The sequence below is a fragment of the Lissotriton vulgaris genome, chromosome 8 (genome assembly GCF_964263255.1).
Source record: "Lissotriton vulgaris chromosome 8, aLisVul1.2, whole genome shotgun sequence".
In the NCBI taxonomy this organism is placed as follows: Eukaryota; Metazoa; Chordata; class Amphibia; order Caudata; family Salamandridae; genus Lissotriton; species Lissotriton vulgaris.
Genome location: NC_141696.1, coordinates 871,726,358 through 871,740,650, shown reverse-complemented (window position 1 = coordinate 871,740,650; position 14,293 = coordinate 871,726,358). Strand labels below are relative to the sequence as shown.

At 47.3% G+C, this 14,293-nt stretch overlaps 1 protein-coding gene across 2 annotated transcripts in view; it reads right to left on the bottom strand.

Moving 5' to 3' along the window:
- Window positions 1-14,293, bottom strand: part of GPC6 (glypican 6) — a 3,590,060-nt gene that overhangs the window by 817,758 nt on the left and 2,758,009 nt on the right. The window lies entirely within an intron of this gene.

The following is a 14,293-nucleotide window of genomic DNA, read 5'->3' as shown; positions in this document are numbered from 1 at the left end:
GGATGGGGAAGAGGAGCTCGGCCCAGCCCCAGTTGCAACTGAATAGGCTGTACTCTGCCTTCACAGAAAGAACTTGTCTTCCCTGCATTGTTCATACAGCCAACTTGGAGCCAGAGCAGATGAGTCAGGAAATGTCAAACGCTTGAAAGGGAATCCTCCGGAAACTACTCCTAGTTCAAAGAAGGAAACATATATGAAAAGGGGCCCTTACACCTATCTGCAGTTCACTTTATGGACCTGCGGAAGAACTCTCAGAGGGTTGCCTGCTAATATGGCCTGCTGTGCACTCCATAAGATTGATTTGCTCCACCTGGAAGGACTGCTATGCTGCCTGGAGACTGCCTTTAACCCTCAGAGGCCTGCCCTGCTGCTTAAGCCCTGTTACATTACTTGTACCCAGGACTACCTGAGTGAATCTAAGGGCTAGTTGCCCGGCCTCCTGGTCAGAACATCAGGGACAGAACCGTCTCCTACCCCCACCCAGCCTAAGTAAGTCCTGACCTCCCCCCCAAGTTGTGCCCCTCCAGTCCTGGACACCTGGTGGTCATGCTAAAGGTGTCCAGATAGCCAGAGTCCAAAACTTGAAACTTAGAAAAAATTTAACTAAACAATGCTCTTAGAACTGAGACAAGACCAGGACCGACCTGCTCATCTATCCGCCCCATGTGCGCCCCAGTTGGCTTGATTTTGCTGCAGTTCCTGCTACGTTCTGCTCCACAGCAAATTTTGTTCAGTGGTCCTTCGCCAAAAGGATATCCTGCCTCATGGAACTCTTGTGGGCTACATCCTCCTGCCTCATCCTGATGGAGGTTTTCGACTTCCAAAAAAGAGACTAAGGGCCAAATTAGATTCTTGCCTGTAAGGATACTCCGTCTCAATGGAGCATTCTTACTGACAAGAATGCAGTCTGCATGCCACATTTAGATGTGGACAGACCTTCCGGTTAATCATGTTGGAGGCTACTCTGTCTTCAATGTGATTAACCCCCTCCAATAGCCCTGGGGAGCAAGAGCAACCCGAGTAATTAATGCATGTCAGCCTACCCAATACAGTTGGGCGAACCGGTAGTAATTTTTTACTTTTGTATTACTACCAGTTAAACCTGGCAGTAAGGAACCGTAAAAGTATTTTAATGCTCCCCCATGCCATGGGAGCAGCCTCTTCTGGTGAGAAGAGCATGACTTCTTTTGTAGACAAAAAGAAAATCCTGTTTCAGAGTTTTCTTTTTGAAAAGAAAAAAAGATTAGTTTGCTACAGGGCTGTGTCCTTCCAACGCAGCTCTGTAATAAACAGTCAAATGCATTGGCAGGGACCGCCGTGATGCCATCTCCTGCCAGTGCCTTTATGTATGACCACCTACTAGGCGGTCATTTATATATTTGGCAGGCAGAGTATTCTGAGCCTGGGGGATGTAAAGTCCTCTGCCAGGCCAATGGTGACTACTGCATCTGGCAAAACTTAAATTGGGCCCTAAGTCTGAATGTAGAAATCTTCACAACGACTTTGTCCATTGGCTGCCCGATGGCGACGCTCCGTCCTTGGACACTGCAGCCTTGCCCCACTGAAGTTTAATTTCTCAGAACATTTCTTCAAAGTCAGAAGGTAAGCCCTGACTGGGACCAATCCACTTTTTGTATAGGATTTGCACTCATTCGCAGTCGACCAATTTTTCAATTTTGTTCCAGTCTTGCACGATTAGATGTCTGTAGTTGGTGCTTTGATTTTTTTAGGTGCTAGTTTTCATTTTAAACTTTGAAAATTCATAACTCCAGGTCAACTAATTGGATGTTTGTCATTTTGGTGTAATTTAATTTATAAAAAAATCACTCAATTTGTCTAAATTGGTGTGGGAGTTCTCAGTGCTGAATAAGCACTTTACAAATTGCCTCTAAGTTAAGGCTGACTGCTTTTGTGCCAAGCAAAGGAAGGGTTAAGCACAGGCTAATTTAGGACGTTTGTGGTTCACCCTAGGAGGTATTATTGCTTTTGCTTCAATGGGGGTCACCCTTCTTCAACCAGCAACCCAATTTCTCACAGTCCCTTATTGAATAAAATGTTAGTGCATCAGTAAAATGTACCCAGCACGGTTTGCCTTTTTGTGCCACCTTTGTTTGGGAATGACCTCCACAGGCCACAGGGAATGAATGTTGACTAAACATGCATGTTGGTATCCTGTAAAACCATACCTGTTTTTCTGTTGAAATGTAGACAGTCCATGGATAGGGTTTCAAAGATTCTGTGAGGACCAAATCTCAGCCCTGTCCCGGACTGAGGTCCTTGGAGAAGCACAGACTGCCACCATGGAAAAGATTTGCCTGAGTCCCTGACCAAACCTGGACAGTGGAGCTCCTTTGTGGAAGAATGTGTGAACTGATAGGGCCTAAGAGGCCATATTGTTTCTCTATGAGTAATTTCGTAATAGGCAACTGGTATGTTAATGATAGTGCTGTGTCTTTGATGGTCACCGAAAACGTCAGTTACACCAGTCGTTTGTCAAATATTCCACAGTTTTCCTTGCAGTAAGTGAAAAAGGGAAGTCTTTCCCAGCAGCTGCAGAGAGCATGAAAGTAACAAATGTGAATCAAGCTCCCCTTTTGTTTAGTAAAACATGCTCTGAAGCTCCCTGAGTATCCTTTCTGTACTTACCATAGGCCCCTTGTCTCTGTTTATCTGCACTGGACCAGGAGCTACCGTGTGGGCGTCTATGTAGGTCTAGTGATTGGAATGGGAATTTTTTACATTATAGTATAGCACTGACTGCAATATGAGGTAAGTGCCTGTGTCTCATCATGACTTAGCCATATGAGAGGATCAACAAAGGATGTCGCATACAGGGCCCACGTTGGAAACATTATCACTCCGGCTTCCAGTGGAATTGCCTGAGGAACTTTACAATGCACTAGAGTATAACAAACACATTGATTAGAACTTAGGATACAACATGCATTCATTTATTTAAGGGTTTCCCAGCACATCATGATATTGACTGCATATTTGAGGACCTGGGACACATCATGTCATTGAATGGCCTATGGGATACTCCTGAGACATATTGCAGCGCTGACTTGTGTGGGGCATCGTCTGGGGCATGAGTTTGAGTTTGAGTTTAAAACATTTATAGAGCGCACGTACACCTGGCGGTTTAATGGCGCATGTCACGTTGACTTTTATATGGGTTTTATATGAGATACTATGGTCACATCACAGATTTTATTGACTGTGTCACTGACTGGTATTAAGAACTTGTGAAGGAGATACAGTGCACATAATGGGCCAGACTAGCATAAGATGGAGGACACCTAGGACCAAGGTGATGTTTGCTGCTTTATGATAGAGGTTACCAGTGCACATGATACGGGTACTTTAACATGTCGTGGCAATTTCTGATATATGAGGGGAGTTTAAATAAACATTTTCACAATGAATGGCATGCATTAATGTACTTAAAATGACACAATTATATAAAGGACCACATGGTATTTAATGAAAAAACGAGTACGTTCCACAAAAGGAAAAACTTTAACTCTGCGATGAAATTAGAATAGCTGTAGAAAATCACAGCGAAACTAGGCAATTAATGTGTGTGAAGACAATTTAGTCCATTTGAAGAAAATGGCGATGATGTTGTGGGACAAAGGGAGTTTAATTATCAAGAATGAAAGCTGTTATTTTGGCAACAGTATATCTATTTTCACAAAATGACATACTGATGTCTGGGCAAGAGACAAAAGCAATAATTTTACTGAAAATTACAAGCACAGATAGTTTTTGGAAACAAAGCAAATAATTAAGCGATAATTCACTGTGCTTTATCCCATGCCTTACTTAGGCATTGCATTGTTATAGCAGCTGTTTGAGACCATATTATCACTATAAATAACAATTGCCTGTGGCATGAGCTGTAAGAAGCATCTAAAAGAGGGGTCGTTTTTCTGTCTAAAATCTAAGGTTATGAGGTTTGTATATCTTTTGATTTTTCTGTCTTTACCCTTTCTAAAAACGTGATTGTGCAGCGATGGGTGTGAGAAATCTCAACCTTCATGTGAGCTCTGACTGAGTTTGATCACATTTCACACAAGCTGGCACATAGAAGTAAGCTGTGGGCTTTTGTTTAGGAATTCCAAGTTTATCCTTGGTGGTTGGCACAAACAAACATGCTTTCCTCAGAGAGAACGCATGTAGAATATGAGCCGCAGTACCAAAATTAACATTGCAGCTTCGAAATAAACATATTAAATATATTAAGCCAATTTAGCCTAAATTAAAATATTTTAAATACTAAAATAACCCAAAATGAAGCAGTTCTGATGTAGGAATCACAAGACACTCAAAAAAAAATGTGTGCGCTTTGGAACATTTAAGAGCAATACAATAAATGTTTGAAAATAATTATAGTTACACGTCCAGGCACTGGATGAGCAAATAAAAGCATACAGGCAGCAGAACATTTGTTTTTCAAGAAGGACTCAAGGTGGAGCAAGAGTAACACTCTCTAGTCCTTGCCCAGGCAGTCCTTCTTCCTCCCGCGTCATTTTATTTTCTTATGTGTCCCAGTAATATGTTATCTTTAGGATAATGAGAGTAGTACTCTATCAAACTGACCCAATCGTAATCGGTGTCTCTTCCTAGGTCTATCATGGCAGCATTCGTACAAATTCTCCACCCTTGATTTGCTTTTCTTCACATGCCTTATTTCAAATCAGATCCCCATGCCCAACTTTCCCATTTTCACAAATTGTATGGAAGACCTCCTCTAGGTTTCCCACTCTTACCTTCCTAGCTTCTAATTAAGACCCACTCCTGACAGCCCTCTCTTGATCTAAGATAATTAATTCCTTTCAGTCACCCTTCTATTACCCCTTACATGAAGTGAGTTACTATGTTGCCTATGTGAATTCCTTACTTTTAAGGAAGCCACTGGAGCTGTTCCCTCTCCCTATGCAGATGCTACAACAGAAGGTGGGATGCTCTGAGCAAGAGCCTGTCTCTATTATTTTTTAAACATCATTTCTTGTCAGAGCCAAAGCCAGTGACAGTTATGAGTTCAGTGGCTAAAAATGCCTTTAAAAAGGCGCCACTCCTCTGACAAGAGTTTACGACTGCACAAGTCAGACAACCCGTCACTTCTTCCTCTGGACAAGTTGTTCATCACTGACATTTTGTTCTTGTTAGATGACTGTGTTAGATGACTGGCTGTGCTAAAGACAGATATTGTCTTAAGAAGACCAAATATCTGTGGCCCATTTACACATTTTCACAACTCATTCCTGGGCCGAGGAAGGTGTGACAAAAATTAATTGATGGTGACGTTAGGACCCCAACCTAACACCAGTAGTTGGCAAACAGGGATTAAAAGTGATTTGAGAAAGGCAGTAAGTTGACAATTCCAAAATGTATTCTTGTATGTGTGGAATACAAATCTATGCTCTCCCTTGATTTTATTTTTGTCAATTATCAATTAATTGTGAGAATGGTTTTCTTGACTGCTCCCAAGCCAGAGTAGAATAGAATTTTATTACACAATTAATTAAAATCATTGCAATCGCAAATACTGAGTTACTAAATAAAATGCATAAGCTTCAATATTAAAAGTTCTTAGCATTTACATTAAAAAGGATTAAAACTGATAATGTTTGTATGAGCTTTATGATTCTATGAATTTTTCGGAGGCCAAAATGTCCTTTGTGGCCATCAGAAATTTTAAAAAGCTCGCCAACAACTGTGCTGATTCACCCTTCAAGCATTCCACCATTGCATCCTGGCATTTCCGAATGTTTAAAATGCGCCAGATGGGTGGCAAAATCGTCTAGCAGCCTACAGGGGGGATTTGTCTTCTATGAAGAGAGCACAGTTTGTGCAATCTGTATGGTGAACTTAAAAATATTAAACACATGCCAATTAGGTTGTCCAAAATGGGTATTAGATTTAAAGGGGAAAAGCATATGCTTTGGGAGATGATTGTTGGTCTCTCACTACCCAGCAGTACAAAAGACCAACAATGTAGGTCCATAAAAAGAAAACGATCTAAAACCACACACACAACAATGCTAAGGGGTCCATTAGGATGGCGGGCGGGCATTGGCCGCCCGCCACCCTAACGGAGAAGTGGACCGCCTGCTAACAGTGCGTGGGTCCAGACAATTGAATTAGGATGCGCCCGCCACACAGGCGGGCGCATCCTGTATGTCTACCATTGCGGCGGACCTATATCACAAGTCTCATATAGTCACAACCAACTGCCGCACTCATGTATTATGTTTGGGTGCTAGTGTCTGACTAGAATGAAATAAAAAGGGGCATTGTTGTTTGACATTGTCTGCTGTTTTTATACTACACCCCAGGAAAGAACCGAATGCAAAAACAACTGCAAGTTCTGTGTGAAAATACAATGTGGCACAAAATCAAACATATTTATATAGTATTGTGCGCAAAAGCAAATGCGGCCTGTGTCGTGCACAGTTAGGCTACCATAGGGAAAACTACAATGGACCACGCACTAAGCACATGACACTATGGGATGTGCAGTAATCTTGTAAGCTAAGAGGAACAAAGGTTATCACTAATGACCAGGGTTTACCAATGAGGCACAAAGCACAGAGACTGCACATAGCCTACTTTTAATCATATAGAGATACCCTTTTGTACCTCTGCACATTTTGATTGATTAAACTTAAGAAGTTTCTGCTGACTTATAAAAAGTAAATACCAATCTCGAAATAAAATCCAACTTATCATTCATGATGTTTTTTATTCACACTATTAGTGCACACCCTGGTGATGGCTCATATCACTTTGTTACAAAAAAGACTTTCAATGAAATTGTTAACTGGAATGATGTTCTATGTGACATATGATATTACATGAATATGTAATGTGTTTATGGGAATTTTTCTAAGAAATTCTTAATTAGGAACACTTGATAGATCAACTGATTGATTGCTTTTCTCCTTTTTTTGTAAGAATTGTAAAATATTGTTTTCCTTTCTGTGCTTTTCATTCGATACAATATTTGTAGTACTTCAACCATCCAGTTAAAAGGACACACCACTATCTTCACCAGGAGTTTTATCCGTAGAAGCTTGTTTTCTGAAGGCTTTGTCTAGCCAGATAACATTCGATTTTGGGCAGATGTCCTTTCCAGTATCCAACGACAATGCAAAAATACGTCAAATCACAGTACTTTGTACGAATATTTAAATCATTTTAAAGATTTGGATATACAAGATCCTTGTCAGCACCCTCTCCCTCACCCACACTAAAGTTTCCTGATCACTTCCCAGAGTTCACGTTTCTGATATTTTGGGACATTGTTTTTTAAACGCTTCATCAATCCTAGACACATTTTCACAGTTCATCTTCCTGAAAACACAGAATCATATTTTTGGGTTACTTTAGTGACTGCTCTTAAATGTTAAGGCATAGCGAAGGGTGCAGAAAATGTTTGTGCTTGTGGCTTTGGTGGCTCTCAACGACTTGCTTTCAGGACGATGCTGGTGGCAGTGGTCTTTTTAGGCCCTTTTTTCCGACTTTTGCTACTGAAGCATTTCATTGGAGGCTTGACTCAAAAGCTGTTGCCATAGTTGTCGCTGAGTTTCATGTCTAAAATGTAGAGCGGATAGTTTAGGTAATCCAACTCATCAAGCATTGCAATTTATATTTTCTGATGAGGAGTGGATAGGACTCATATGCAGTTGGATGTCTTCCTGGAGTGTCAGGGACTTGTGGACTCCTCTCTTAGTGACTGTGATGAACGCCATAGCTAAGGTTGGACCTTCATTATCATGGAAACAAACTGTAATTGTGCCAATATACAAGAAAGGGGATATGGTCAAACCCCAAGAACTATAGGCCAGTAGCGTTGCTTGACTCCACAGTAAAGATAATGGGTCGGTTGATGTTACATATATTGGAGGAGTTGGCGGAAGAAAAAAACATTCTGATTGATGCTTAGTATGGTTTTAGGAAGGGTAGGAGCACTCTTTGAGTAGCTGTGTACGTTATAAACCTATATAACATACCCCTGTGGATCAGTGTCTAAACCTAAGATTGTTCATTGGCAAATATATGGTGGTTTAAAAATGCCACATTTTCTTGAGTTTTATGGATCTAACTGCCGCATTTGATTGTATCTCCCACTCCCATTTGTGGGCCCTCAATTACTCAATTACTCAATTACTCAATCACTCAATCTACCGTATGTGTCAGATATGTTAGGAAAGGTCAGCGCACAAAGCACTTTAGGATTGAATGCGGAGTTAGACAAGGGTGTGTTCTTGCCCCTTTCTTTTTTTTTTGTTAAATCTTTATTTTGCAGTATAGTAAAAAAGGAAAAATAAAAGACAGGCGACATACCGCCACGAAACCCCACACAGGGGGCGCAAAGAAGGGGGAGGGACCCATCCAAAGGGGAAGGGCGATAGAGCTCCATAGTCCACCCATAATAGGGATTCTAGTCCAACATAGATATAGGCAGAGCGAGGCAGTGCTCAAAGTCCGCACGTGGCACCGTAGCCCTCCCCAGGCATAGTTAGTCGCAGCGAGAGAAAAAGGGAGGGAGGAAAACATAAGACGGATACCCCAACTATCCCCCACCCACAACCCTCCCCAACATCACCCCCCCCCCCGGTGGCGGTGACTAGCACTCATAGCGCTCAACACAGGCATACTTGAAATCAAATTTGGAAAAGATGGAGAGATCGCAGCGTTGGCGGGCATACAGCTGAGGGCAAACCTCGGGATAGAAATCTCACAAGTGAGCCCCAATTGTACATAAAGTTCTTGAAGTGCCCCAGGAAGATGTCAGAAAGGCGTTCCATGCTTAACAGACGCCACAGTCGGGCATGCCACAGGGAAATAGCCGGGGCAGATGGGGACTTCCACGCTGCCGCTAGAGTCTTTTTGGCCGCACCCAAACACAACCACATCACCCGCTTATCCGCCTTAGTCTGGTGTTCAAGCAGCGGGTCTCTAAGTCCCAGTAGGACAAAGTCCATGGAGTTCGGTATCGGGTAACCCAAGATGTCTCTAATGTGGGAAAGAATCTCAGCCCAGTACGGCTGGATGGTAGGGCAGTCCCACCAAATATGTTTAAAGTCTCCCAACATCCCACAGCCCCGCCAACACTCATCTGAAGTAGCTGGGAATATGCGGCGCAACTTGGAGGGGTACAGATACCAGTCAAAGATGATTTTCATATGTGCCTCTCTGAGATCAGCAGAGTGATTGTGCGCTGTCACGTCTCTCCATAGGGCCCGCCATTCGGCAGCAGAGACGTCCCTCCCCAGCGTGGATTCCCAGTGATCTTGATATCGTGGGCGTGGTGACACGGCAGAGTCTAATAACAGTTTATACAGGAAGGAGACCGTACCCCTCATGGTAGTAGTGTGAAGAAGGAAGGATTCAAATTTTGACAAAGGTCTGGTAGCCGCGTCCACCACTGCAGGCGATGTTGCCCAATGCAGGAGTTGGAGATGCCTGAAGCGCTCCGTCGGGAGGACACCATAGTCCCTCATACAGTTGTGGAAAGTGAGGGGTTCGGCGCCATGGAACAAATGGGTGAGTGCTCTACAGCCACCCTCCCTCCAGCCGTCAAACGGTCCCTCCGCCAGAGCCGGCGGGAAAGCCGGATTGAAATGAATTGGGGTGAAAGGGGACGGGAACGTGGTCCAGCGGTCGTCACCGCTCACCGTGTCCCATACCTTCAGCACCGTGCTCGTGGGGGTGCTAATGTAGGCATTCCTGGGGCGGTCCGCCTTAGGTTTCCAGGCCAAGTCCCAAATGGAGCGGCCCGCCACGCTACGGTCCATGTGGAGCCAGTGCTTCTCCGACTGCTGTTGGGACCACTCTACAATGACCCGCAGCTGGGCGGCTTTGTAGTATAAATGCATGTCCGGGAAGCCCACCCCCCCCTCCAACCGTGGGCGCCTCAGGACGTGGAATGGGAGCCTTGCTCGGCCACCCTGCCAGACATAACGGAGCATCATGGTCTTCAATTGGCGGAAGTAGTCCAGCCCTATCGGAACAGGTAAAGCCTGAAATAAATACAACAATTTGGGAAGGAGCACCATTTTAAGGGCTTGTACCCTGCCCAACCACGAGATGTATTTAGGCTTCCAGCGTTCCAGCTCAGCCCTCACGGAGGATAGCATCGGGGGGAAATTAGCGTGGAACAGGGCGTTCACGGTAGAGGTCAGCCGTACGCCCAAGTAGAGCAAGGACTCTGATGCCCAGGCCAGTGGAGTGAGCAGCCCGGTCGCGTGCACCTCCCCCGCTGGGAGAGTCAGGTTGAGGATGTAGGATTTATCGAAATTAACCTTAAAGCCCGCCACTTCCTCGTAGGCCGAGAGCACTGAGTGGACATGCGGCAGCGACAGCGCTGGATCCCTGATGGACAGCAGAACATCGTCCGCAAAGAGCGAGATCTTGTGCTGTTCGCCCGTAAAGGGAAGACCCAAAATCCCCTCATCATCTCGGACCGCTAATGCTAATGGCTCAATACTCAGAGCAAAGAGAAGGGGTGAGAGGGGACATCCCTGGCGCGTCCCTCGGGAATGGCGAAAAGTCGTGGATCTATGGCCATTGACCAATACACGGGATGTGGGCCCGCTGTAATTAGCCTCAATCATCTTCACGAACGCAGGTGAGAAGCCGAAAGCCACTAGAGTCCGATGCAAAAAGCCCCAGTCGACGCGGTCGAAAGCCTTCTCTGCGTCGAGCCCCACGAGCACCGCAGGTATGCGGAATCGCTCCGCCTTCTCGATGAGGTGTATGACGCGGCGCAGGTTATCATGGGTCTGTCTGCCCTTGATAAATCCCGATTGATCAGGATGGATCAGGGCCGGCATCAGGTCCTGTAGCCTATTCGCCAAGATAGAGGAATACAGTTTGGCGTCCAAATTGAGAAGTGCTATCGGGCGGTAGGATGAACAAAGGGTAGGATCCTTCCCCGATTTGGGAATAATGCTGATTAGTGCTTCAGCCATAGAATCTGAGGTTCTGCCATCAATCGCCATTGCGTTGAAGAGGGAAACCAGGTAGTCGCAAATTTCGGAAGCAAATGTTTTGTAAAAGAGGGCCGTGTAGCCGTCAGGCCCGGGGGCCTTGTGCAGCTTCAGGTTTTTAATGGCCTCCAAGATCTCCTCACGGGTGATGGGGGAGGACAGTGATTCGTTCCATTCTCTAGAAACCTTCGGGAGAGACAGGCCCTCCAGGAATTTGGACTGTGCGCCGGGATCGAGAGTATCACTCGAATAGAGTGCCGCGTAAAAGCGCCCGAAGATGGCCGCTTTGTCCGCGTCTCTATGCTGGACAGAGCCCGCCTGATCGCGAATACCCCCGACATAGTCCTTCTCGTGCTTGTCCCGCAGTTGTCGGGCCAAATGACGCCCGATCTTGTTGCCCTGGGAATAGGAGGTACGCCTGAGTCGCAGAAGGGCGAATTCCGCCCTGTTATTGTAATGGGCTCTCAGTTTCCCTCGGATCGCTGTTAGGGGGCGTAGGGTCACCCTGGATGGGTTCGCCTTGTGTGCCTGCTCCAAGGTAGTCAATTCTAACTCCAGAGCCTCCCTCTCCTCGCGCCGCAATTTATTCAGGTTCGCGTTGAGAGCGAGGCACGTGCCCCGCAGTGAGGCCTTGCACGCGTCCCACGTGGTATACACCGACGTGTCCGAGGGCGGGTTAAGGAGGAAGAAATCACCAATTGCCTTACGTAGTGCCTTACACGACGTCTCATCCCGGACCAGAGCCGCTGGAAAATACCACTTACGCCAACCATCCCCCCCAGCAGCCCAGCGCAGTCCCAGAACAACAAGGCTGTGATCCGATAGCGAAAGTGGAAAAATATTCGCCAGTTGCATATCCCCCCGAAGAGCCTGGCTGAGCAAGATATAATCAATACGGGAGTATGTGTGGTGTACGTTGGAAAAGAAGGTGTAGTCTCTGGTCTGTGTATGAAGAAAGCGCCAACCGTCAAACAACCCTAGATCTCCCAATTGCTGCTTAGTTTTGTCCGAGAAGACGCCTGTGTCCGCCCTGCGGCCCCCAGAGCTATCCTGCCCTCTGTCCCACACCATATTGAAATCGCCTAGCAGTATTAAGTGACCCTCCACAAAGTCCCCCATTCTGTCCAGCAGATCCTGCAGAAAGCTATTCTGACCCGCATTAGGGGCATACAAGACAGCAAAGGTACACAGGCGGTCCCGCAACAGACCTTTCACCAAAAGCCAACGACCGTCTCTATCCGCACTCACACCCATGGGCTGAAAATGAAGGGAAGCCCGAAAGAGTAGGGCCACCCCTCTGTGCTTCGTGGCCGCAGAGGCCCTGTAGATAAGGGGGAACTGCCGATGTCGAAGCCTCAATTCATCTTTCCTAGCCAGGTGGGTCTCCTGGAGGGCCACTACATCCAGATGGTGATCTATGATGTACTTCCAGAGCTTCTGCCTCTTCTGCGGGGAGTTAAGGCCCTTGACATTCCAAGTCCCTACGCTGACAGACATAAGGGCTCACACATATTCCACGCCATGCTCACAGTCAAACAGCCACGGGGCCCGCTCCAGACTCGTACTTGCCCCACAAGCCAAGCCCAAGGAAAAAGAACAACCACGGGGTCTTCAGGGAAGAGACCCAGCCACAACCAACTCAGGAGGCCCCCCCGGCCACCCCGCGAATCCCATGAGGCAACCACATCCCTAAGGCACATAAGGGTCAGCAAGGGCAGTTCCCAGAGCACTACGTAAAACACAAATGAAAAGAACGATAATGAACCCGTCATCTCACATTCACCACACAATGTCGCCGCCACCCCTCGAACTCCCAACCCCAACCCAAAACACCCCGCTATCTCACCCATAATCAGAGCACCAACAATCCCCCCCAGCACCCCCCCAAGAACAAAGAACAACAAAATGCCACTCAAGGCACTGAACCTGAACCTCGCAGTCTTCAGTTCCAGCAGGTCACGGTTCAAAAGTCCCCCACTGGACTGTAGTAGGGGCAGGGGAGTCCACCTAGGGACCCCCAGGTCCGAAATCCGGGGTGTCTTCTCCAAAAGTACCTTAGTACCCCGAGGACCTCAGGCCAAGAGCCCTCTCCGACGCCACTTCGCTGATGTGGGGTCAAGCTGCTCCAGAGCCCAGCTGGGAGTCCGCCACAGTGGCGGAGGCCACTGATGCTACCGCTGCATCCCTCTCCTGTGCACTAGTCGCCGAATCTGGTCGCCGCCGCTCCGGGGATGGGCCCACCCTGTGCCACGAGGAAGAGCGCCGCCGCCTACGGAATGGCGAGCCACGTGCCTCCTGCGATGGTTCCGTCTCTTCGATGCCCAGCAGCTCCTTTGCCACCTGCAGGGAGTTGATCTGTCTCAGTCTATTCTCCCACCGAAAGATGATCCGGAAAGGGTGACCCCAGGAGTAGGACACCCCGCGCTCCCGGAGGAAGGCGGTCACAGGTCGGAAGTCCCTCCGCTTCTGCAAGGTTGTCGCCGCTAGATCCTGGTAAAGCTGGGGGTGGTGGCCCCTGAATTGTAATGAGGAAATGGTTCTAGCCTTCCTCAATATCTTCTCCTTCATCTGAAAGTCATGCACACAGACAAGGATGTCCGGCGGTGGGCCCCCACCCCTCCTGGGCAGCCCCACTCTATGCACTCTGTCCATCAGGATATCCCGCACTTCTTCATCCTCTAGGATCTGAAGGAACAAGGCTTGGACGTACCCACGCAGGTCCCCCGCCTCACCATCCCACGGCACCGCCTTAATACGGATGTTGTTCCTTCTGGAGCGGTTTTCCAAGTCCTCTGCGTGGGTTTGCAAGTCCAGATTCTGCTCCGTGAGACGTAGGATGTCCTGCTGGAGTTGGTGAACATCATTCGCCATGCTAAGGTCATGGTCCTCCAGTGTCGCCACCCTCTCGCCGATCCCATCGACATCCCTCCGCACCTCCCTGAGGTCCGAGGCCAGCTGTGTACGAAGTTCGGTAATGTCCTCCTTGATGGTAGCGAAGAGCTCCTTCATGAAAGCCTTAGTCGCCGGTGCCTCATCGTCCGACTGTTTGGAGGAACCACTGGCTCCCGGCGACGCAGGTTGCTGCGATGATTTGGGGGCCCCCTCCTTCCCCTTATTCCCTCCTCTGCGCTGTGAGTTGGACATGGCCGTGAACTCCGTCACACTCCTTCCACCAAACTCTAGACAGACGCAATCGGGAGGACAAGTTACAGACAAGGGACTCACAGTGTCGGGCCTCCTGTCGGCGGTGTAGTTCACCTCTTCCCGTGTTCATGCAGGCATGCCCAGGCGGC